Source organism: Protopterus annectens, chromosome 7.part0 (genome assembly GCF_019279795.1).
Source record: "Protopterus annectens isolate FY-2018-M chromosome 7.part0, PAN1.0, whole genome shotgun sequence".
In the NCBI taxonomy this organism is placed as follows: Eukaryota; Metazoa; Chordata; order Ceratodontiformes; family Protopteridae; genus Protopterus; species Protopterus annectens.
Window position 1 is genome coordinate 853,016,502 of NC_056739.1, and position 25,765 is coordinate 853,042,266.

The following is a 25,765-nucleotide window of genomic DNA, read 5'->3' on the forward strand; positions in this document are numbered from 1 at the left end:
AAAACAAAAAATATATACTCAGCTCTGTACATTTGCAGATAGATTGGAAGGCAGAGTCTCTCAGAACACAGGTTCCAGCAATTATCAACTTGTAGTCCAACATTATAACAGTTCAAGAAAAGTATCTGAAGGTTAGACAGTGTTTTCATTAAATCACAAACAGTAGATATTCTAAGATTAGAAAAGAAATGGCAAACTGGAAAAAAAAATAAGTACAGAATAGAAGGCAGTATTATATTTAATAAGAAAATATAGTATAAATGTAAAAGTTGCTATCTTTAGTACTGTTAGTGGCCAAGAAAGCTATAAATAGAAAATGAAAAACTAAAAGGCAAACTACAGTAAACTCTGTTAACCGGCACCCATGGGGATTGGTAGATGTCAGATAACTGTAGTTTCTGGTTGCTTGAGAGTTGCTATTAAAAAAGTACAGTTTTGTGCCTACCATAGATGTAGATGTTAGAGGATCTCCATTGCTGCAGTCCTGACATATGGGTACTCCGCTGTCCACCATCGGCCCGAATACCAAAGGGCTAGAACCGGCGGTCATCGGCGCCCGAGACTGACATCAATACGTGTCAGTACAAATGCGCATGACCGACGCCATAACCTCAGTCTTTCTTGCCTCAGACATCAGAATGCAAAAAACACCACCCAAAACCCCAACCTAAAAAGAAAAAGGGGGAAGGAGGGAGGGAAAATTGGACTGCAGCAATGGAGATCCTCGAACATCTACATCTATGGTAGGCACAAAACTGTACTATGTTCTTAGTCTCCCATTGCTGCAGTCCTGACATATGGGTAGAAAAAAGGGAGGCTGGTCAACTAAATAGCATTAGGAGCTGCAGACATGCCCTGTAAGATTGCAGTGGCAAACCCAGCCCTAGACCTAGAATAAAGGGGTAAATGATAATGCTTTGTAAAGGTATGTACAGAACTCCAAGTAGCTGCTTCTAGAATGTCTTTAGTAGCTACCCCCCTCAAAAAAGCATTAGAAGTGGCCGTAGCCCTAGTAGAATGAGGCCTGATCCCAGCCGGAACATCCTCTCCATGATGAGAGTAACAAAAAGCAATACAATGGCCAATCCACTTGGAAATAGTTTGTTTCGAGACAGCTTTCCCTCGTGAAGTCAAAGCAAAAGAAACAAATAATTGTTGAGATCTTCTGAACTCTTTGGTTCTGCTCAAATAATACCTCAACTGCCTATGTACATCCAAAGAATGCAAAACTTTTTCCCCTTCATTTTGGGGGTTAGCATAAAAGTAGGCAAATGTATAGATTGGTTCAATGCCACATTAGAAATCACTTTAGGCAGAAAAGTAGGATTAGTACGTAAGGAAACTCTGTCATTGTGAAAAATCAGAAAAGGTTCCACAGCCATGAGGGCCTGTAATTCAGATACCCTTCTAGCAGAAGTAACAGCCAATAAAAAAGCAGTCTTCCAGGACAACAACTGCAAGTCAGCTGTAGCTGCAGGTTCAAAAGGAGGCAGAGTCAGCTTTTCCAAAACAAAATTAAGATCCCAGGTAGGAGTAGGAGCCCTCCGTGGGGGTCTGATATTCTTTGCCCCTCTAAGAAACTGTTTAACCAATGGATGTGAAAATAAAGGAGGGTCACAATCATAGTGAGCAGAAATAGCTGCAGCATGCACTTTTACAGAAGAGAAGAACAAACCCTTGTCCAATAAAATAGTCAAATATTGCAATGTACAACTCAAATTAGGCAATTCGACATCAAAGCCTTTAGCTGAACTCCAAAGAAAAAATCTTTTCCATTTACCAGCATAAACTTTCGAGTACTAGGACGCCTGGCTTCCAAAATAACATCCAAAACTTGTTGAGGGAGCTGAAGGTCCCCCTTCTCTAAAACAGAATGTGCCAGGCTGTCAGGTGTAGGGATTGCACCCTGACATTGAGAAAATGATTGTTTTCCTGAGACAATAAGTGAGGAATCTGTGGTAGTGGCCAAGGTGGTACATGAATTAAGCTCCTCAACAGAGGGTACCAATGCTGACGAGGCCAATCCGGTGCTATAAGTATCATGCAAGGTTTGTCCCTCCTGACTTTCAACAGCACCTTCGGAAGAAGAGGCAAAGGAGGAAAAGCATACACGTGAAGGTTGCTCCAACTGAAGGATAGTGCATCTATTTTCCAGGCTTTTGGATGAAATAGCCTTGTGCAAAACAGTGGCAGTTGGAAATTCAGAGGAGAAGCGAACAAATCTATGTCCGGAGTTCCCCAAGCCATTGTCAACTGAAGAAATACCTGAGGGTCCAATTTCCACTCGTGAGGATCCACAATCTGTCTGCTCAGAACATCTGCTAAAGAATTTTGTGCTCCTGGCAGAAACTGTGCTCTAAGAGTGATGTGCAGATTCAAAGCAGTTTCCCATAACAGCATTGCTTGTCTGCAAAGAGGGTAAGAATGAGTTCCCCCTTGCTTGTTGATGTACCACATGACAGTCGTGTTGTCTGTTCGAATCAACACCAGTCCTGGTTGAAGTAGGCTTTGAATCCTTCCAAAGCAAATCGAACTGCCAGCATCTCTTTCATGTTGATATGCAAGTGAAGTAGCTCTGGGGCCCAAAGGTCTTGAATCCATTTTCCTCTGAAATGAGCTCCCCAGGCTGACTCGGAGGCGCCTGTCGTTAATATCTGACTTGCCTCTGGTTGGGTCACAGAGAGCCCCTTGTTTAGGTGACATTCCTGAGCCCACCACAGAAATTCTCTCTGAATGCAAGGTAGAATCCGAATGACAGTGTCCAAATCGTGGCAGTGTTGAGTCCAAACGCTTTTGAGATACCATTGTAGCTTCCTCATATGCAGTTTGGCATTGGGAAGTACTAGAATGCAAGATGCCATGAACCCCAAGGCTTGAAGGACTGTCCTTGCAGTCAGCCTGGACATTACTGATAGCTGTTGGAAGTATAGGTGAAGATTCCTTTGTTTGTCTGGGGTAAGAAATGCCATCTGAGCCGCTGTATTCAGTTTCACACCCAGAAAACACATCTCTTGTGAGGGTACTAGACTGGACTTTATTTCGTTCACAGAATACCCTAGGCATCTTAAAACTGTCATTACATACTGCAGATGTTGAAGAAGTTCGTGCTTGCCTTGAGCCAGAATCAAACAGTCGTCCAGATAAGGATAAATCTGAATTCCTCGTAGCCTGAGAAAAGCTATGACTGGAGCCAGGACTTTTGTGAATACCCTGGGCGCAGTAGACAAGCCAAAGGGCAATGCAGAGAACTGATAATGCAAATTCCCATTCCGAAATCTCAGGAATTTCCTGCAACTGGGCCTGATAGGAATGTGAAGATAGGCCTCCTTGAGATCCAGAGTCACCATCCAGTGATTTTTGCCCAGCATAGGTAACAGCTGTTGCAGTGTTAACATCTTGAATTTTGGAATTTCCAGAAAGGTATTTAGAATGGACAAGTCCAGAATTGGTCTCCAAGTATTTCCTTTCTTTGGCACTAAGAAAAGACGGGAATAAAACCCTGTGCCTCTTTCTGCAGAAGGTATTGCCTGAATTGCTTCCAACTGAAGCAGAGAAGAAATTTGAGTCTGTGCTTCCAGTCTTTGCTGACGAGGCACATCCGGCATACCTTTGAAAGGAGGGAGTGTGTGAAAATAAAATTTGTAGCCTCGATTTATTATGTCCAATACCCATTTGTCTTGGGTAACCAAATGCCAATTCCTTTTGAAAAGTCTCAGTTTTCCTCCTAGAGGGGCTGCCAGCAAGGCAGAGTCTGGCAGCTGAAGACACGGGTCATTGGGACCGTTTCCGAAAGGACTGACCCCTGCCCTCCCCAGCAGAAGGGGTAGAAGAATTCAAAGACCTAGAAGTAACAGGGCCCTGAGAGGAAGCCCTACCTCTACCTCGCCTCGACCTGCCCCTAGATTGATAATCCGAAGAGGGGAAAGACCATCCCTTAGCAGGCCAATTCCTACTGAACTTAGTGGGCTGAACCTGTAAAAAATCCTTAACTGTCTGCATAGACTTAGCTTTTTCCTCAATTTTTTTCAAAACTGATTCTACTGGAGGGCCAAAAAGAACATCAGATTGTAGAGGAGCATCTATAATTCGAGCTTTAACATGCTCTGACAAAGTCTGATCTTTAAGCCAAGCATGCCTACGAATAACTGAACTAGTAGCAGCCACCCTGGAAGAAGCCTGTAAAGCATCAAAACCACACTGCAAAGAATGCTTACCAACTTGGTCTGAAGCATGCACTAAATCCTGAAGCTCCTTACATTCAATACCTTCAGCTAAAGCATCCACTTTACATTTCAATTGGCCCAGCAAAAAATTTTGATACCGGAGCATATGAAACTGACAATTTAAAGCTCTCGTAGCCAAAGTCGAAGAGGTATACAGTTTTTTACCCCACCTATCCAGGGCCCTAGCATCCTTGTCCAGAGGAACTGGATTCCTAACCACAGAAGCCCTAACCCCTTTGGGGCCTTGAGTAATAGTTTCTGGATCAGCCCTAGGACTCTTATATAAATACTTGTGAGCTTCCGGAACCCTGTAGTATCTATCTGGTTTAACCGGGGCAGGAGGCAGAGAATCTGGGTTAAGGGCAGCCTCAGAAAACACATCCTGAACAACATCCAGTACAGGGGGAATAGCCAAGGGCCTATGCTGAGGCAAAAACAAGAATTCTCTTAGTCTTTTACGAGAATCAGAATAATCCTGGCCCTCCCATTTGAAATGTTCCCTCATGGAATGCAAAGTCTCAGAGAAAGAAAAATCTTCTGGAGGGGACGCAGAGGGAGTAGAGTCCTCGGCCTCCGAATCAGAATAAGGAGGGAAATCCTGAAGCTCTTCTACAGAGGAATCTGACTCATTGGAAGACTGAACCAAACCCTCCAACTCTGTCTCTACCCTGGGCCTCTTCACAGGGGGGGGGGGCATAGAACCCCTAATTAAAGTAATCAAATCTTCAGCCATCTTCAACATGTGCTTCCTAGGAGCTGGACCCTGGGGACTAGCACCAGCAGGAGCAGACTTAGACTTAGAATGGCCTCTGCTTTGAGACGGAGGAGGCCTAACTACCCTATGAGGGGAGGGAACCACTGACATCAGAGAAGCACCCTCAGCCTGGCCTAACACAGGAGAAGCCACTTCCTGCAGTAACAAAGGCTCCCCTTGAGACTCAGGTAAACTCTCAGAAGGAGCCGCTGAAGAAGCCAGTGGTACTACAGAACCGCCGTCCAGAGCGGACGCCTCATCCTGTTTGGACCGCAAAGACTTTTCTTTGCGTTTCTTAGAAGAACCAGTCGTCGGAGAATCCGACGGCATGTTATAATTACAACGTTTACCAAACACCAGCCTAGCACAGTCCAACCGACGTTTAATAGTACGCTTGTTAAAAGTAGCACAAAAGCGACACCCAACAATGTCGTGCTCAGGCCCTAAACAAGGAATGCAGAGTGAATGGTAATCCCTATGAGGAATCTGTTTCCCACAAGAAATACAGTTATTAACTTTTTCTGACATCCGTCAATACTGAGGCAAGAAAAAGACAAAAATATCCCCAACGGGGTACTTAGCCCAACTTGGTCTCCGGTCTGAAACTCGAAAACCGACAATTCCAGAACGCCGAACGGCACTTGCAAATTCTGCTTCTGCTTAGGACCATGCGGCAAGAAAGACTGAGGTTATGGCGTCGGTCATGCGCATTTGTACTGACACGTATTGATGTCAGTCTCGGGCGCCGATGACCGACGCCGGTTCAAGCCCTTTGGTATTCGGGCCGATGGTGGACAGCGGAGTACCCATATGTCAGGACTGCAGCAATGGGAGACGAAGAACATCAGGCCTGACTAATATTGTACCCTATACTATTTGTTTGGTTTGACTTGTTTTCAGGTTGGAGAAAAAGGAATTTATTCCTATCTCCCTTTTTAAAACTCTAAAAACGTAAAGTATGTTTCTGCCGGGGGGGGGGACAAAGTGCAACACATGTAAATTGTTCTGTATTTCTTAATTAATTAATTAATTTATTTATTTATTTTTTGCCGGTTGCTTGAGTTAACAGAGTTTGCGAATCAATAAAAAGTGAAAAATATGACTTCGGAGATTAACTGTTCTCAGTTGCATATTTTGAGAGATTAGAAACAGAACTCATAGGAAAAATGGGCTGTACAGGATCCTGCAATGGAAGTTAAGCCAGAAGAGGATATTGCCACAGAACAAAGTACCTAAGATCTACAATCAGTTTCATAAAGCAGACTCCATTACAAGGTACAGAGTCACTGGTCCAGGCATTAAGACCTGTAATATTGTGAATACAAACATAATCAATCATTAATTCCTGATCTCAAAATACGTTATAAATAGTTTTAACTGACTTCTTTAATGAGAAATAGTTTACTCACACATAGAATCAAGACTGAAGATAACAGATACAGTTAGGCATGCATATATAAATATAACTGGCAAGTTATAGTTAAGTGAATGCCTGACATTAAGTTACTTAACTAGTACTGTATAAACATACAATTATAAAATGGTTGTATCAGCAATCAAGTGCTAAAATAAGGGCAACTTGCATGAGGATTGCGCAATATAGTAGACTGAAAAATTTTATAAACGAAGTACCTACACATTAAATATATACACACATATATAGACAAAGTGAAATAACTATTACATACACACCTCTACATCATATGTAAATGAAGCAGTGAAATGACCAAATGTGTGATAAACAGTTCGCTCACTTGTGTATCATCGGCTAACAGAGGCTGCTGCAGTACATAAATCTTTCCCAAAGTGGAAACCAACTTTGAGGTGCTTAAGTGAGGAGTACAGAAGGGTTCTACTTCCTCAATGGAATGGAGACATTTTCCAAACTGTTTAACTTAACATCTCTAAGTTACAGAATATCACACTTCTAGCCTACCTACAAATTTGCATTTCTTAACACGTTGTAAAAGTTAAAGCATAAGCCAAACAAATGCAAACCTCATAACTATAAATGTAAATAAGGTACAGACAGCAATGTTACTACTATTATTCTAAAGGAAGACTTTTTTTTTTTTTTTTTTTTTTTTTTTTACCAGTAATGGCAAATCGGTCTTCACATTAATACTATAATGAACACAAACCAGAATTATATTTCTCTCTAAAGATTCACACATTTTCCTAACTAGGAAAATGTACAACCAACCTAAGCATGTCAAAGTATTTTTGTTTGGCCAGACTTGAGATTTCACAAGACAGCAAGAAAGTCTTTAATGACTACTTGTTTATCGAGTTAGAGAAGTATGCTTACTTGTAACAGTAACTGGCATGTCTCAAGACATTCATTTTCTTAAATGTCATCCAAGAGGTCACCTGATGCCACACAGGTGACAGCACTTAATTTCTATAACATGCAGAATGTTCCATTTGTTACTTAGCAATTAATAATAGGCAGCATAAGAAAGACAAGCTGCAAGTCAGTTATCTAAAGAAGCCAGTCCCAAAAATGTCAGGACACCAGAAGAAGCTATGGGCGTTAAATGGATGAAAACAAAAAAAGATGCAAAAAGAGTTTATGAATTAAATGCTTTTCCAAACAGGTCTTTTCATTTAGGATAAGAAATGGCATAACTGAAACTAGTTATGTGCAAAGAGAGCCCTAAAACAGAACATGGGTTCTCCACTCGAGTGTAAAAGCCTAGACATAACTGGTGTCAAAGCCATGGCCTGAAGCTCAATGCCAAAAAGTGTATTGTCATCCCCTTTGGTAAAAACTCTGTACCCATGAACTACCACATAGCTGGTAGCCTACTTAATGCCGAAAATGTGATAAGAGACCTTGGGACACAGGTGGACAGTAGTCTCTCCTTTGATAATCACATCGCCACAGTGGTCAGGAAATCCTTCTACGTGGCTCATCTCATCCCAAAAGGATTCTCATCCAGAAAAAAAAAAGAGGTCATTGTTCTCCTCTACTCATCACTCATTAGACCCATTATAGAGTACAATGCCCCTTTTGGTATGTACCTCATAAAACATCTACAACAACTGGAAAGACCACAGAAATACCTCACAAAGAGGATTACTGGCCTCAAACAGATGCCCTACGCAGACCGTCTCAAAAAACTACAGCTTTACTCCATCGCATATCGTCTACTCAGGGGCGATCTCTGCCCAACATACAAAGCTATGTCAAACCCGAGCTGTTGGACATGCTCCACTTAAAGAAATCCCAGTCCCTCCGAGCTACACGCTCTAGGGACCTAAACCTTGTCACCACAATAAACAGAACATGCTGGAGGGATAGATTCCTGTCCCAGAGAGTTAGTGGCCAAGAAAGCTATAAATAGAAAATGAAAAACTAAAGGCAAACTACCAATTCCATTTTACTCCAGAAAAGGACAGCAGTGAACAGAGATGGATTAAAAGGTACAGATCAATGACTTGTGTCTAAAGTAGAGACAGAAAAAAGTAGCAAAGAAGATGAGGGTAGGCATTCAGGTGTTAGACAAAAGGAAGAGAGAGAGTACAGGAGATGGCAAAGAAGAAGAGGGAAAAGCATTTGGGTATTGGACAGAAGGCAGAGCAAAGCACAGAAAAATTAGCAAATTGCAGCACACCTGAATGATACTACAATGCAGTGTAAGAACTCTTATGGAGGAAGATAGGATCCACTACGAAAAACTGATGTTAGATGCCAACAGAAAAAAAGCACAAAAAGCAAACTCCCAAATGCATATTCATGGAAATTTTGAAGAACGCCCAGGGTAAGCTCTCCTACAAGCCTCACCAATGTGGTGGACTTCACCCCCCCTTACTCATACATACTGTGGGCAATGAGTTAAAACACTAAGGAAAACAAACTAAACTACTCAATAAAAGTGAAACACAGCCTAGGCAACTACGATCATATAGCAGACTCAAGGAATCTATACTACGTTCATGGGAGAAAGTACATTCTCAAAAATAAAGATCTCACTGGAACCTGTGATACAAGAGGGGAAAGTGGAGATCACAGACATAAAAGAAACATGAGTCAGTAATGAAAGGAAGATGGAACATGAAGCACATTGGTATGGGGGGGTCCAGAAATGACACAGAAGGAAAACAGGGGGGGGGGGGTGAAGCAGCACTGTACATAAAAGGGGGGAACCAAATATGAAGTGAGACAGAAGAAAAGAAAAAAAAATCACCTCAACAGGAGGTTCAAGGGTTATCACTCAGGATAAAATTCCCTGGCAGTTAATGGAGAGGAAGATGGATTTGTAAGAATGCGTTTGTTGGCTGATTAGTTGTCATAAAGTAATCATTTATCACTTATAAAGGTAGTTTTTTAACTACTCATTGCCTATCATAAACACTTAAATACTTTTGTGAATGCCATCTGAAATTCATATATAAACATAGTCAAGATGACAAGCTAACTTTAACACTGCATTTAATAAATTATAATCAACTAAGTACTGTACTAACACTATTTTTTTCCAGATACTCCACTATAAACGAGTACATTTCCAGAAAGACTTTCCAAGTCAGCAAAACATAACCACACAATAAGCAAATATACTTACGAAAGGGGGGGGGGGGGGGGAGTCATACTACTACTACTAATTTTCTCAGAACAACTGGATGACAATTTTTCAATGTGGAAAATCTTTAACAGGGCGCAGTGAATAAGTTGCTTAAAAAGCTGTTATGTAGAACAAGAGTTTTATGTCTCATGACTCATTCTCTGTCTACTGCCTTAAACAATCAGCGATAAGAACCAATAAAATAAAAACTCAAGATAGTTTAATAACAAAATCCTGTTAAACATACACAACGTTCTAATAAAAACACTTGTAAAATTAAGGGATGAAAAATAAAGGCAAGTATTTAATGAAAGTATCTTAAGGACTTTTTAGTCAAGTACAAAAACAAATAGAGACATCTGTCATTTTGTTAAAACTAAAACATTTTAACTACAATGCACGTCAGGAGTTACAGAAGCACCTAACGCGTTACCTTTCGTCCACACCCACAACTAAGCAAACCATATACAACATAAGATCAGCAACAATAACTTAACAGCTATAATAATAAAACACAAAATTGACCCCATTGTTTAAAAAAAAAACATACCACTGGAAGATCAACCTCAAAAGGAAAACAGCACCACACTTTTCGCTACTTAACTTCTCATAGAACTGCCGGTCCGGCACTTTCTAAAATGATGCAACTTTGAAAGGAAAGCATGGGCGGAAGTTAAGGACAGTGTAGCATACGTAAAGCTACTGACAGCCTGCAAGTGCGTCAGTAAAAACGTGCCGACTGCTGGTTTTTTTTTTTCTTTTCTTCTGCAGAAAGCTGTTTATGTGCTGTAATGATTTGGCGGCTGACGGTGTCATTCAAAAAAAATTGTTTTTGCTATGAAGAATGAAACAAAGTGGACATAATTAGTGTATGTGAAAGGAGATGGCACTCGGCCAATCAGGGTCAAATTTCACCAGAATCGGGAACAAATTGAGAAATAAGCTAATGTGAATTAATATACATTTTCTGAAGTAAAAAAGTCTATAGTTATTATCGATATTTATTACGTATAATTCAGCGCAATTTCTCCAAAAGTTATCAATTTTAAGAAGGACAGAGTTAAAATTTGAGTCAAAATCACAACCGTGAGGTATAATTAACCAGGTACATTCTGAGCACAACACTAGATACTGAATTATGTTCTCGGAGACGACAGAAGAAGCTGTTGAAGTGCTTGAATTTACATTTCCTGATTGGACTTACCCATCCCATGGCTGATAATTGTATATTAGCCCTAGTGAGTACAACTGTGATTATACCCTAGATAATTTGAGGGGACCCATGTAAGGGATGCAGCACTTAGGAACTGCCTCTATCTTTTAGTGTCACAAAGGGCAATCCTGGGGTGCATTTTCTATTACCCATCCTTAGATCCAAGTTGCATTTGAATAAGGACAGGGGTGAGCTTTGTTTTACTTGAATGGAGAGTCTGCTCTGCGACAGTGGTATCCTCTATGATATATACCTGTCTCTCCACACCATTCTGTTCAGATACCTGGAGTGAATATTTCTTATGCCATTTGACTTGCTGATATTCAGTAGGTCGCTCAGTATTGGGTCAGAGGATGCCTTCATTGCCAGACACAGGTCACCTCTTACCACTCTGTAGGACACCGAGTACAGTGGATAAGGCTTTGAGGTGGTCCATGCAAGACCTATTGTTTAGGACTTGTATTCTTTTAGTAAGGTATCGCTCTGGGCATTGCAGTTGCTGCATGTGCCTTAACAGATATGTGCCAAATAGGTATTATACAAAATGATTGACCTAATAAGCTGCATAAAGGGGGACAATAGCATCTCTATATCTAGTCACAATCAATTTGTTCATAAGCTGTGCAATATAGAAAGACTTTCTTATGACACTGGGCACATGTTGGTCGAAAGTTAGGTTACTGTCCACACAAGTTCCCAAATGCCAAACAACTGGGTCAACTCTCAGGGGGGTATTGTCAATTTGGTAGTTCCCTGAAGTAGATGACTTCCCAAAGGATATGGAGGATATGATGATTTTTTTTTTGGAGATTATTTTCAATTCATGATTCTGGCACCAGTTATTGTTTGGGACAAATTTTCCTGCATGATGGCTAAGTCATTTGGGGATTCAATAATTGCTCCTAGCTTGCAGTCATCTCAGACTTAGTCAGCCAAATCCCTTTTGTATTTACTTTTACTTCCGAGAAGTAGATGCCAAACAGGAAAAGTCTCAGCACCGATCCCTGGGGGACTCCATTGGTAACTGGTCTCTTTCTAGAGGTAGCCTCCCGTATTTTGATCTCCTGCATCCTGTGAACCAGTTGGCTGTCGAGCTAGGGATGTAAGGGCTTATTCTGAGTTTGTTCAGCTTTTCTACTATACCAGAGTAGGGGAATGTGTCAAAAGGATTGGCCAGGACAAGGTAATGTGTGAACTGTTTTAACTTTATCCATTGCTTTGGTGACAAGGGTGACAAGAGTAACACTTAAAATTTGCCCATGATTTTGAGCCTTTCACACTCTTTCTCCCTGATTCTTGCCCTAAGAGGTTGAAAGATCAGATCATATGTTTGACTGTCCCTGGTTTTGTGTCATATTTTGGTCTGTTCGTCATAAGATGTGGTTTTCTGGCAAAATTTATGAGCATTGCAAAATTTAAATAATGATAAACATTTGAGCATCATACTTCAAGACTTTCTATCCTTCAGAAAATGCATGCTAATGCAAAACCTGTTATTCTAGCAAATAAGCATATAAGAGCAATGTTATACTCAAAATCTATCTCTGATTATGGACCTTTGACCTTTTTACCAACCCATTACACTTTTATCTTTATCCCTTGAGCTATGAGATTTTGAGGTTTAAATAAAAACTGTGAGCAAAAGTTGTTTAACACTTTAAAGCTCAACCTGCCACATTTTTTTTATTTGTTCAATTAAATAAAACAGAAGTGCAACAAAAACTGTGCAACTTGAAAAATAACAATAATTATAAATAACCTAACTGAAGGGTTAAAGTTAGGCAAGAAGCTTTAATAACACCTTTATAAGCAGAATAAAAATCACACCGTATTTTTATTGTGCTTTTAAATAAATGAATGTTTCTTGCATGACTTTAAAAATCTAACAAAACTGAGGCCAACTTGCAGTAATGAAAAAAAAATGAGAAAAAAAGAAGACTTAAGGCAAGGAAGAAACTGTATTCATTTCTGAAAACACAGTAGCAACAGAGTCAAAGGTATTCCAGTTTCTTGCCTGCATTGTCTTATTTTATCATCACCATCATTGTCATCATTGTCTTTATTATTTTGACAATTATTACTTCATAAATAACTACCCAGAATGTACCTGGGTGGGCTTCTGCCACTTCAGTTGAAGACCACATTCCATGGAACTGCAGTGGCATGTTCAACAATATAACCATTATTAATTAACAGCAAATAACAGTGAAAACCATAAACTATTATGACTTCATAAATATTTGAAACAACAAAGTGTCAGTTGCAAAATAATAAGCGCTTTTGTTCCATGTTTAGCAATAAAAACACTTTGTTGTTTTATTCCAACTTCCGATAGTTTATAGTAAATAGTGCAAAATACCAAAGCCGGATCATAATCAAATAGGGCCCTAGGCAGGGTAGTAGACCGGGGCCCCTCCCTGAGCAGCCCCTCCTGCAGCAACCCTCTACCCCCCAGCAGCAGCCCTCTCCCCAGCCATTCCAGTGTTCCATTACTTGGCTATTTCTCCCCATTTACGATAAACACTGTTCAAACATGTCAGTGTACATACTGTTTTCTTATTTACTTCTACAATGATTACAGATATTGAAAAAAGTAGAACAAACACTGATAGCCATTTGCTAAACAAACAATACAGTCTCACAATGAAAACAAACATAGCACGAGCAGTAAACTTCTCTGCCCTTGAAACTCACATTCACTTAAATGGCATGAAAACCCACATTCAAAGAAAATGCATCTGACCTGAGGATGATTAAGTTTACCTTTGGGCTGTTTTCAAACATAGGCACCTTGCACACATTTTTAGGGCCATGCATACATGTATGTGTTCTTTGATTCACCTTCCTGACTGTATTAAATTATATTCCTTGTATAATACAGCATCACTTGTTAGAATGTGTTTTAAGTTTGTAGTTTTGAACATTCTTCTAATAAGCAATGAAACAAAATGTATGAACCAATAATGACAAAACTACCCATTTCAGAAACTTTCAACCATAAAAGGCCACTCAAACTTCTGTCATTACAATCCACCAATATCACTCAATAAGCACAATCTTTGCAGAAGTAAAAGTGATCTGAATAATTCCAAATTAAACAGATCTGTAACTAATGACGAAGTTGCTGCTGGCAAATATCTTTACATTTCAATGTTTTATCTACAAATTCAATGCTGCCCTTGAAGAATTAATTGCCTGTGTTACATTAAAAAATTGGCAAGATGGTAATATTGCAATATGGAATGACTGACAAACCAACCACAAGTTCATAGTTAGATACTAGGCATCTCATACAAAGGAAGACATACTCAGGAGTGTAGAACCCCTAATCCCCCTTAAAATGCACCAAATAATCTGCAATCAAAAGGGCACTGCAGTATCAGCATTCCATCTACATGGTGTGGGAGTAGAATCCACAACCTTCTGCCCCAAAGGCAATTATGATACTAACACTGCTTTCAAATTCTACAACAGAAACAGTGACTGCTATTTTCAATAAAACAGTTAGCTGCACATTGAAAACTGACTTAGCGTAAGCAACAGTAAACTTTCTTCCCTTGAAATTCACAATTCCATGAAAATTAACAGAAACTCATCATCCCTTGAAAATGCATTGAAACTCATAATTCTCTGAAAATGTATTGAAACTCAAAAATCACAATTCCGTAAGCAGTCTGTTAGTTGGTGTAGCAGATTCAGGCTCTTGCCTCCTGTAACCAAGTTACAGGATCAAGCCTAATCAAGTTAATTGACTAACCTGCCCTCCCTCCTAACTAGGGCATTACATACCCTACCTCCATATCTCTCAACCTCTTAGCACAAGAAATCTGAACAAAGCCTAAACTAATGGGGAACAAAGACCCCAAAATAGGAGCAGATTTTAAATATTGCTCTTACAGACTTCAAAAGTTGCTAGAATAACAACATTGGTCTTAGCATGCATTTTCAGAAGGAAATGAGGTCTGAAACTCAAATGTATGACATTATTTCTTTATTTCAATCCTCGGTCATTTGCCAGAAAACTACAAATGTTGCGGAACAGACCAAAATATGAGGCAAAAATCAGAACATTCTGCAAAAATCTGGACAGCTGAGAGGTATGGATAGAGGTAGATCTTCCATGCATGTGTAATGATAAAGGCACATTGAACAGGGGAGAATGGGTAATGTAGTATCACGTCTGTTTATTCAGACAAAAAGGCATTACAGGGGTTTGTGGCAGCGTGGCATGTGACTTGGGATTATTTCAGGAGACATCCTCAACTCAGATAGATGCAGCTGGCAGCAAACAAAGAGTTTTGTGTAGGTTATTTGACATAATCATGAGCATTCAACATGTTCCAGAGCATATCATCATACTGGGTGAGGTGTTGTCCTTGGTCCTGTTTAAGCCTAATGCTTACTGAGAAATGTAGGAAATATGCTTTGAGCAACAGATGAAAGAAGTTAGTCTATGTCCCCTTTTGGCAGATCTACAATTGGAGGCTTCTGCACCAATATTTTAACCATCCCATAAGTTGGTGACAATGTACCTTACAAGTGGCTCTTTCCCCAGACGTGACTCTTTTCTTCTGGAGATGAAATGATGTAATAGCGTGTGAGAGAATCCACTGGATTTATTGTATCTTATTCATTAAAACTTAAAGTGTACTTGTTACCACTGATGATTAGAATGTATATGCTTTTGTGATAGCCTGGACCATGAACAAGTACTGTAGTCCAGTTCAGTTTCTTCAGACATTCTTTGTATTCTGTATCCTGACTCTGAGGTCAAACAAGTTTGAGTTAAGAAAGATAACATGTTTATAAAACACTTTTCTGTTTATTTTAGGGCTAGTATGTTTAGAAGTCAGAGATGTGGTGGTGAAACCTCAACATATAGGACTGCAGAAGGCACAGTATAAGCTATTCTTGTGTATCTGCACTTGTATCTGCTTTGATACAGTGATTTGTGATTCTTGGTATAGCTAAAGATTGCTTGTTTATGCATATTTATTGCAATTCATCACGTTTCAGTGAATAATGAACCCAGTGGGGGACTGTATCCCTGCCTTTTGCGCCAACGCAATACTCACACCTTTTGGGCAAAGTATACAGGAGGTTAGGAGGAGCTTTTTGACATGCTTAGTGTTAATCAGGTCTCCTGTCCAAAAAAATAGGTTTCAAAAGAAAATGCAAAATGTTATGGTTTATGATAGTTATCTCAGAAAAAGTGTCTTACTGCTTTCTGGAAATGCCTCCCAACCTACAGAATTTGGTAGACTGGTAATAGTAGGTTTTGCAGAAGGAATCTGGGTGGCTGGTATCTAGACAGCTTTAGTAACTGTTGGCTAAATATGGGCTTGGTCTTGAAAATAAGGAGTCTTTGAAGTAGCAGTATGGCAGTCTGGTCATCAAAAGCAATAGCTGTAAGTTAGGTGTGGGAAGAGTCAGTGCAGATTTGGTGCTTGAAACACAGAGTACATACTTTCATGTTTTTATACACAATTAAATGCATTTATTTAGTTATTCATTCATTATTTACCTAATACTTTAAGCCATTCTAATACTTTAAATGATCGTTCATCTGTTAAAACAATTTGGTCATTTAGAACACAAAAAATCTCCTCCTCATATAGATACAGGAAGATCATTACCAGCCCTTAACACTTTCCTCAGTGCTATATATTTGTCCTCACTTTACTCTGTGACAGACCCTACTATAGCATTGCATCATTTCATGAATAAACTAGCCACAAGGCAAATAACATTATACCCCAATGTGATGATGAGAGGAAGTGCTAGCTGTGCCAGGGGGAGTAGGGAAGTGTATGTGTAAGATATATATAACTGAAATTTGGAACAATTGTATAAACTGTGTTGTTATATTAATACTCTGCCATGTATATCAACTTAATGACTTAATTTTCTGTATTTGTTTTTTTTTTTTTTTTTGCTATGTACTTTTTTTGTGTCCTTTGTAACCTCTGGAGCTTTTACCCCAGGCCTCTGTTGAAAATGGGCAGGTGCCTAGTTGGACTATCCCTGGTGATCAAACATCAAATAAATAAATAAATATGCCAGCATAGCTAGTTGGAGTTTTGTAAAGAAGTATATGCCATTTAAATATCAAACTGATTTGTACAGATGCTTGTGTTAAAAATGTATCAACAGTGGGTCCTGATGGACAGAAAATAAATATACATGTATGTCAGACAGTATTGTTGTAACTGATGAAATGTATATATTTTAACAGAGGATACAGGAAAGGAAGGGGTTAAGCTCAGCCCAGCTAACCTTTTGAAAAATAGCCTGAAATTAAATGACTTGGTTTAGGCCATAAAGATTTTATCTCACAGGTCTGAATGCAGCTAGAGACGCAATGTCTGTGAAAAGCCTGGGATGGGATCCTGCTCTATTGTCCTTAGTGATGAACTAATTGCTACCCGGGGTGCCAGAGAATGGCTTGTTAGTTTCTGCAGGAAGGATGGAAGTGTTGGAATCGATTTACAGTTTCCAGATGCTGTATTAAACCTTAGCTAAAGTTCTATGTGTCTATTGTGATGCATCAGTGCCAGATCCTGGCTTAATTTCTAGTGAGAGGGTAGTGTAGGAACCACAGAGACAAGTGACCAGATGTGATGTCATTCTGTAGCCAGCAATGACATTACATTTGAATACTAGTGAGGGATGTGAGGTGTACATTTTGTTTTCAGACTTGACAAGACACTCATCCATGTTCATCTTGCCTTGCTTTAGCAAGTAACTAGGGAACAGTAATTCTTCAGTCAGTTAGAAAAATGTACTGACATTAGGTAAATGCATTTTTTCTGTATCTCTCTGATTCTTACCATCTGTGTTTTTTTATATATATTTCCTGTGATTGAAACTCTGGTGTTTATTGTAAATAGATATTCAGTATTTTCATGTTTTATTATTATTTATTATTAAATATATCTAAAGCTTTCAGGGCTGCCATGGTGGTGCAGAGGTTAGCGTTGTCACCTCACAGCAAGAGGATCTCCGGTTCGATCCTTGGCTGGGGTGCCTTCTGTGCAGAGTCTGCATATCCTCCCTGTGGCTGCGTGGGTTTCCTCCGGGTGCTCCAGTTTCCTCCCACATTCCAAAGACATGCTATAGGTGGATTGGACACTCTAAATTGGCCCTAGGCATGAGTGTGTGCATGTGTGTGCCTTCTGTGAAAGGTTGGGCGCCGGGCTGGTGACTCAGCACCGTAAAACTCCACTGCCAATCATGAGCGGACAGGTGATCCGCTGTGGCAACCCCTAACCAGGAAAAGCTGAAAGAAGAAGAAGAAGAAATATATAAAATATATCTAAAGCTTTCATTGTGGCTGGTCTTTTAGAAAGAAATTTAACCTTAGAGAGTACTTGCATTTATTTAGTGGCACTGTGGCTATATGTCCTTGAAAGTCTTGCTATTTGGTTAAACACTACCATTTGTAAACGTATTAAATTTAATAAGTGTAATTGAGTATCATGGTAACAGCCTTAAAGAAGCTGGCTTCAGGTGTTCTGGTGGCAGCAGATCTATGTTATAGTCTGTTTGGAGGTGAAAGAGCAGGTAAGCTGTGCCAGTCTTTCCCAGGTGTGTGTGTGTGTGTGTGTGTGTGTGTGTGTGTGTGTGTGTGTGTGTGTGTGTGTGTGTGTGTGTTTGTGTGTAAAAATCAAATTTCAGAAAGAGTGCGTGTGACAGCTACTTTGAACAGGGACACTGAGACCACTGATTTTATAGCGGGTGGTGGAGGACTTGGCTTGAAACACCCAGCTAAGAGCTCAGCTGTATAATGGTCAGTGGGGAGTCTTGTATGGGGCCTGGAAAGAAAGTCCAGCCCCAAGACTGGAATGTGTATTCCCTGTGTGCTCTTATGGGAAATTGCACTTGTTGCAGAGAAATGCATCTGAAAATACCACGTGTGCCTATTTTTCTCACAGTGAATGTTTCCCACTGAAGTCAGTAGCTAGGACTGAGGCTCCTTGATCACTGGCCCAGATGAGAGGGCATCACATATTGGTGAACAGTGGTGCGGATACTAATTGAACTTCTGTAGTCTGTAAGCAGTTGTCACTAAAGGTGTGTCTCTCAGCAATCACAAGGTAAACATACAGAGTTTCATTTTTCACAACAGTTTTATTTATTTATTTATTTTTTACTTTAGTTTAGACAGGGAATGCAGGCAAAGATGTCAGCATAGGATTATGGCAACTGACAGTGAACCAGTTGTTTAAGGTATGCAAATCCAAAGGACTGGTGCCTGCTGTAATGCCCGTGCACTGGCCCAGCAATCAAGGAGCCTCAATGCTCACCACTAATACCAGTGAGAGGCATCCACATTGGGAAGGATAACAAATATAAACACAGTAAAGTACAATTTCCCTTAAGAACACAGAGAGATAACAGTCAGTCTGGGACTGGTTTCTCCCTTTCTCTCCAGATCCCCAATAAGACTCCCCACTGGCTCAGCTATAGGGTCCAGATTTCAGCCTAGTGGTCAAGCTAAAACCTTCAGCACCCTCTCTGTCCAACCAGTGCTTTCTGTCCCTGCCCAAGTACCTGACACACACACACTTTGAGATATGAGTTATATACAAACACACAGACACTCCTGGGGATGGCTGGCACAGGTTCTCCAGCTATGCCCCTTCTGCCCAGACTATACAGTAGTACCACTTGCCACCAACCACTAATATCAGCTACTAATAAGGCCCTTATTAAAGGGTGTCCAATTATTATTGTGCAATATTACTATCCAAATGGTAAGTGTGACGAACAGCAAGGCTTATTTGTTGTGGCTTGGACAGTATCACTATATACTTGAAATGTACTCTAGAGCTTAAATTATCTCTACATAAAACAGCCACAGTTGAAAGGTTTAAAAATATTTAATAATAAATAATAAGAACACAAGACAATACTTCTTGCTACACATTGCTAGTCAAGAGTTCAGAGATCACAGAGAAATGCTTAAAATAATACAATAGAAAAGTTCTGACATCCTTACAGAAAACAGTTAGACTAGACTTCCTATTTCCTATCGATATCTAAGAGCAAACACAGTTCTAAAATAAACTTACATACAGAACAAGGCAGTGCTGGTGATGTTGTCAGTTCTGAAAATAAATGCAAAATGCCCTGATTCTCTGTCTCTCTCTCTCTCTCTCTCTGCTCTTAAATTGATAACACAGTACCACTGACTCATTTCAAATTACATCATTATTCTCTGTTTCCCAGGCTAACAGAAACTCAGAGTGTAACAGCCCTTTTGATCTTGCAGCTGGTCAGGAAGCCAGAGCAATAAAAGACATTATACATGTAAATTCTAGCCATTAACTCTGGTCTCAAAACAATAGGAAGAATTCCTTCATTCAGACATCTCGGCTCCGCATTTTGAGATCAAACAATTATACAATGCTTGACTTATCAGCTTTCTTCCAGCAGAGTGCAATGCGGTTACATTTTTGAAGTTCAACATTTACTATAATTTTCTTACATTTAAGAGAACAAGCATTTGGCTTCCATTAATATTTACAAATGACAGAATTATCTACAAAATCCTATCTAGCTAGGCTGGCAGCCTTCACATACCCCCCCCCCCCCGGAGAACTCAAGCTAGTTTTTCAAGTGACCCTTCAGAAATGTTGCTTGAGAGGGTTAGGTCTATCTGAGTATACCTTACCTCATTCCCTGTCTTGACAGCCCATCTGCGTTAGCATTGCTAATCCCACTGCAGTGCTGCACTGACATATATGCTTGCATCCCTAGGCTCCATCTTAGCAACTTGGCATTTTGCTGGCTGGCTCTGTGTAACCATGTTAGGGGATTGTGGTCTGTCTTGTCCGGTCTGTGAGGGGAACAGCTATGGTACTATAACTGGAGACAAACTTTCTGTAGTACCCTGCTGTCCCTAAGAATGTCCTCATCTGCTTTTTGGTAACAGGTGCATGGGATGCCTGAATGGCTTCTACTGTGGCAGGTTCTGGCCTGATCTTACCATTCCCCACTCTATGTCCTAGGTAGGAGACCTCTGCCATACCCAGCTGACATTTGCTGGGCTTAATGGTCAACCCTGCCCTCTGTAGTCTGCCCAGTACCTCCCTGACATGCTGAAGGTACTCTTGCCAGGAATGGCTGTAGATGGCAATATCATCTAAGTAAGCAAGGGCAAACCCTCCTGCTCCTGCTAGGATATGATCTACTAGCCTCTGGAAAATCACTGGGCCATTTTTCATCCCAAAGGGCATGTTTGTGAACTTATACAAGCCAAAAGGAGTCACAAAGGCTGACTTCTCTCTAGCACTGGGAGCGAAGGGCACCTGCCAATAACCCTTGGTAAGATCAGTGGTTGTAAGATATGTAGCCCCACCCAGCTGCTCTAGGGCCTCATCTGTCCTAGGCATGGGGTAAGTATCTGACTCTGTGTGACTATTTAATTTCCTGTAGTCCACACAGAACCTGGTGCTGCCATCCATCTTTGGCACCAGCACCACTGGGGAGGCCCAGGGACTGTTGGACTCTTGAATTACCTCTAGTTCCAACATTTCCTGTATCTCCTCCCTCAGAGTCTGTTTGACTCTCTTAGGCATCCTATAAGGGGCCTGCCTAATAGGCCTTTGGGGTCCTGTATCCACCTGGTGCTGCACCAGGTAGGTGCACCCTAGTTTCTCAGTGAACATGTCCCCAAACTCCTGTAACACTGCTCAAATTTATCGAACCTGGGTAGGAGATAGCTGCTGGAACATTGTTACCCCTTCCACTGAGGTGTCAGTCCAAGCCTCACTGAGGAGATCAGTCACCAGATCTCCCGCAGACTCCTCCTGCAAGCCACTGCAAATACTAAGCACAAGGGCCTCCCTATCATGGTAAGGTTTCAGCATGTTAACATGGTACAATTTGTGCCCCTGCCTCCTGCCTAGCTGTTCCACCATGTAGTTAACATCACTTACCTTTCTTATCACCTTGTAGGGTCCCTCCCAAGCTGTTTGCAGCTTGTTGTGTCTGACAGGAATGAGAACCATTACCTGCTGCCCTACAGCATACTCTCTAGCTCAAGCATTCTTGTCATACCATACCTTTTTCTGTTGTTGGGCTTCTGCCAGGTTCTCCTGGGCCAAACCCATGTGTTTCCTGAGCCTTGTCCTGAGGTTTAGGACATATGCCACAACAGACTCCTTCTGAGGTTCACACTCACCTTCCCACTCATCAAGAATTAAATCTAGAGGTCCCTTCACCCTATGCCCATACAACAACTCAAAGGGTGAAAATCTGTGGGTTCCTGGGGAACTACTCTGTAAGCAAACAACAGATGGGGCAAATATTTGTCCCACTCCCTCTTAAACTGGTCCGCAAATGCCTGTAGCATGGACTTCAGTGTAGAGTTTAACCTGTCAACAAGATCATTAGTTTGGGGATGTTAGGGCGTGGTCTTCAGGTGCTTCACCCCACAGGACATCCACAGACAAGCCAGCAGGTCTGACATGAAACTGGCACCTCTGTCAGTCAGTATTTCTTTTGAGAAACATACCCTGCTGAAAATCTCTAACAAAGCATTTGTCACCTTTTCTGCCTCAATAGAGGACAAAGCCACTGCCTCAGGGTATCTCGTAGCATAATCTACTACCACTAGGATATACTTTTTCCCTGTGGAACTTGGGGTAACCAGAGGCCCACAATACCCATGGCTACCCTCTGAAATGGCTCCTCAATCACAGGCAAAGGCATCACAGGAGCTCTCACCTTGTCTCCTGCCTTGCCTACCTTTTGGCACTGCTCACAGATCCTGCAGTACCCGGTTACATCTCTGGAAATTTTAGGCCAATAGAAGTTCTGCATAATATGTCTCTTTGTACGTTTTATGTCCATATGACCTGCAAAGGGAATATTATGGGCTATGGCCAGAAGCACCAGACGGTAGGCTCTAGGCACTACCAACTGCTGCATTCTCTCACATTCTAGCCCTCCCTCAGGTGTCCACTCTCTATACAGTAACCCTTTCTCCCAGTATACAGATTCCCGCTTCCCTTGAAAATCAGGTCCCTAACTAGCTTCCTCTCTCTGGTCTTGTAATGTAGGGTCTGAGAGATGAGCCTGTCTCAACTCTCTCTTTGTAACCCTCCTCAGCTCCCCTTCCACAGGAAATCTGGTATCCTCTGATAGTAGCGCCTCACTGTCAGACTGGGTACTACTACTGACTTCTACCCTTGCAGTCCCTCTGTCCAAGGGAACATCAGTACTCACAAGCAGCTGTGGCTCACCTTCAGTCTCACTGCTACAGGGTAGCTCCCTCCCTGAAGTAACCACCTCACCAGTCCCGGCTGCAAGTTTGCGGTCTATCTGGGTCTCCCCTAGGCTACCAGACTTACATGCTTGTCTCCAAGCCTGACTGCAGGTAACTGCATAAGCACATGGTACTGCACTATCTAAATCATTCCCTATCAGGACATCTGCAGGGATATCCTCAAACACACCTACTTGCTGGCTTCCTTTTCCACCCTCCCAGTCAAGGTGAACCCTAGCCAAAGGTATTTGGAATGGGATCCCCTCCTAATGCTCTGACTGGAATAGATCACCCAGGCAAGTAGTTCTCCTCTGTAACCATTACAGTCTTCACAATGGTTATGTCAGATGCTGTGCCTCTCTTAGCAATGGCCTCTTTGACATTCACTATGATAGGATATAACCTCTTGTGGTAGTTGGGTACCCTTGTTGTCTCAAGACAACCTACTGTTGTCATTTTGTCTTTACTACTTACTGGCTCCCTCACCTTTTGTTCCCCACCTTGCCTCCAAGGACATCTGTATGCCACACGGCCCCACTGGTTGCATTCAAAACATTTAACACTAGGTCCTGGATGTGTGTACCTGGACTAGTGGCTTCCCCTGCTACTGGCAGCTTCTGTTGGGGCAGTCTGGGCTGCCCACCATGGGTTCCTTTAGATCCATGAGCAGTGCTTGGGGTCCCTTTCTTGTGCAGTGATGCCCTGCTTGCTAGGTATAGGTCTTCCTTCTTCCCCAATTCCTCTGAAGTAGCACATTGTCTATCAGCTAACCAGGTCCTCATGTCCTCAGGCAAAGTGCTAAGGGCTTGTTCCCTCACCAAAAGGTCTGCCAGCCCTTCAAAAGTGGTGACCTGACATCTACTCATCCACCTTTTAAAAATAAGTGCTCAGTTCATCAACATATTCACACACTTTCATCTGCCTTGCATCTATGCTCACGTAACTTTTTCCAATAAGTTTCAGGTGTTAGCTTAAAAAATTCTAACAAGCGATTCTTAACAGCAGTATAATCAAAATAGTCAACATCAGTCAGAACTAATTGCTACCTTGGGGTGCCAGAGAATGGCTTGTTAGTTTCTGCAGGAAGGGTGGAAGTGTTGGAATTGTTTTACAGTTTCCAGATGTTGTATTAAACCTTAGCTAAAGATCTGTGTGTGTATTGTGACACATCAGTGCCAGGTCCTAGCTCAGTTTCTAGTGAGAGCATAGTGTGGGAACACAGGGTCAGGTGACCAGATATGATGTCATTCTGTAGCCAGTACTGAAATTGTATTTGAATACTAGTGAGAGATGTGCAGTGTGCACTCTGTTTTTGACCTGACAAGACACTCATCCATGTTTATCTTGCCTTGCTTTAGTAAGTAACCACAGAACAGTAATTCTTCAGTCAGTTAGAAAAACATAGTGAGATTAGCTAAATGTAGTTTTTTCTGTATCTCTCTGAGTCTTTCCATCTGTGTTGCTTTTTTACATTTCCTGTGATTGAAACTCTGTTATTTATTGTAAATAGATATTCAGTATTTTCATGTTTTTTATTATTATTTATTATTAAATATATATAAACCTTTTATTGTGGCTAGTCATTTAGAAAATATTTAACCTTTGAGAGTACTTGCATTTATTTAGTAGTACTGTGGTTCCACATTCCTGAAAGTCTTGCTGCTTGGTTGAACACTACCATTTGTATAAATATTAATTTTAATAAGTGTAATTGGGTACCCTGATAAGACCTTTAAAGTAGTTGTCTTTGTGTGTTCTGGTGGTAGCAGATCTATCTTATAGTCTGGACAGAGGTGGAAGAGTGGGTAAGCTGTGCCAGCCTTTCCCAGGTGAGTGTGCGTGTGTGAAAATCAAATCTCAAAGACAGTGTGTGTGACAGCTACTTTAAACAGGGACACTGAGACCACTGATTTCATAGAGAGGGTGGTAGATGACATGGCTTGGAACACCTGGCTAAGGACTCAGCTCTATAGTGGTCAGTGGGGAGTCTTATGTGGGGTCTGGAGAGAAAGCCCAGTCCCAGGACTGGAGTGTGCATTCCCTGTCTGCTCTTAAGGGGAAATTGTACTTGGTGCAGAGGGCTGTATCTGAGAATACTGTGTGTGTCTATTTTTCTCACAGTGAACGTTCCTTACTGGTGTCAGTGGTGAGGACTGAGGCTTCTTGATCACTGACCCAGAGGAGAGACGTCACACCCATAACCAAAAGAAGGCTTAGAGAACACACTATCCTCTGGGTGACCACTGAACAAAATAAAACAAAAATCTAATACAGATATTCTGCATAGAGAGCTTGGAAAAGGGAATCCCTTTATTAATCCTCTAGATCAAAATTTCTTGTATTCATAAAAACAACCAGAAATCCTACAATACATCAAACACAATCTTCCTAAGGAAGAGACAGGAAGAAAGCTGTTCGAGGTCCAATCAATTCCGGACAAAATGCAGCAACTGACAGGGGCAATCACTAGTCATCTTCATTCTGGAAATGAACAACCAAACAAAAAACTCTCTGCTTTTCTTAGTGACTATGCTAACTATCTACAGACTACTATATCAGACATAATAGTTATCTTTCCATCTGATCAGTCGTCTGCTGCAATGTAAGAAGACACTTCCTCACCTCAGTTATAACCACTAGCTTCCTTTGCATCAACCTCCCAGTTCTCCAAAATATCCATTAATCAAACAAAATCACTTATTCCTGCACTCAGCAAGTCAGGGACCAGATATA

At 41.1% G+C, this 25,765-nt stretch overlaps 1 protein-coding gene across 2 annotated transcripts in view; it reads right to left on the reverse strand.

Annotated features, from left to right (window-relative positions):
* Positions 1-10,217, reverse strand: part of IARS1 (isoleucyl-tRNA synthetase 1) — a 1,809,950-nt gene extending 1,799,733 nt beyond the window's left edge. The window contains exon 1 of one of the 2 annotated variants that reach the window (XM_044077404.1): positions 10,096-10,217. The gene's annotated coding sequence lies outside the window, so the exon portion shown is untranslated. The remainder of the gene's footprint in view (positions 1-10,095) is intronic. The other variant, XM_044077403.1, reaches the window with a different exon arrangement.
* Positions 10,218-25,765: the final 15,548 nt, after the last annotated feature.